The sequence below is a fragment of the Etheostoma spectabile genome, chromosome 17 (genome assembly GCF_008692095.1).
Source record: "Etheostoma spectabile isolate EspeVRDwgs_2016 chromosome 17, UIUC_Espe_1.0, whole genome shotgun sequence".
NCBI lineage: Eukaryota > Metazoa > Chordata > Actinopteri > Perciformes > Percidae > Etheostoma > Etheostoma spectabile.
In genome coordinates, this window is record NC_045749.1 from 8248642 (window position 1) to 8248922 (window position 281).

A 281-nucleotide genomic window follows, 5' to 3' on the forward strand; every position below is an offset into this window, starting at 1 on the left:
CACTAAGAGCTCTTCAAGATAAGATGGTGCTTGACCATTTAGAGCTTTGTAGATCGGGAGAAGGATTTTAAATTCAATCCTGGATTTTACAGGAAGACAATGCAGAGAAGCTAATATAGGAGAAATATGACCTTTTGTTTGTTCTTGTCAGAACACGCGCTGCAACATTTTGGATGAGCTGGAGAGTCTTAAGGGTCTTATGTGAGCATCCTGATGATAAAGAATTACAGTAGTCCAGCCTGGCAGTAACAAATGCATGGACTAGTTTTTTAGCATCATTT

The 281-nt window shown here is 39.1% G+C and overlaps 1 protein-coding gene across 1 annotated transcript in view; it reads left to right on the plus strand.

Moving 5' to 3' along the window:
- Window positions 1–281, plus strand: part of actn2b (actinin, alpha 2b) — a 20265-nt gene that overhangs the window by 16780 nt on the left and 3204 nt on the right. The window lies entirely within an intron of this gene.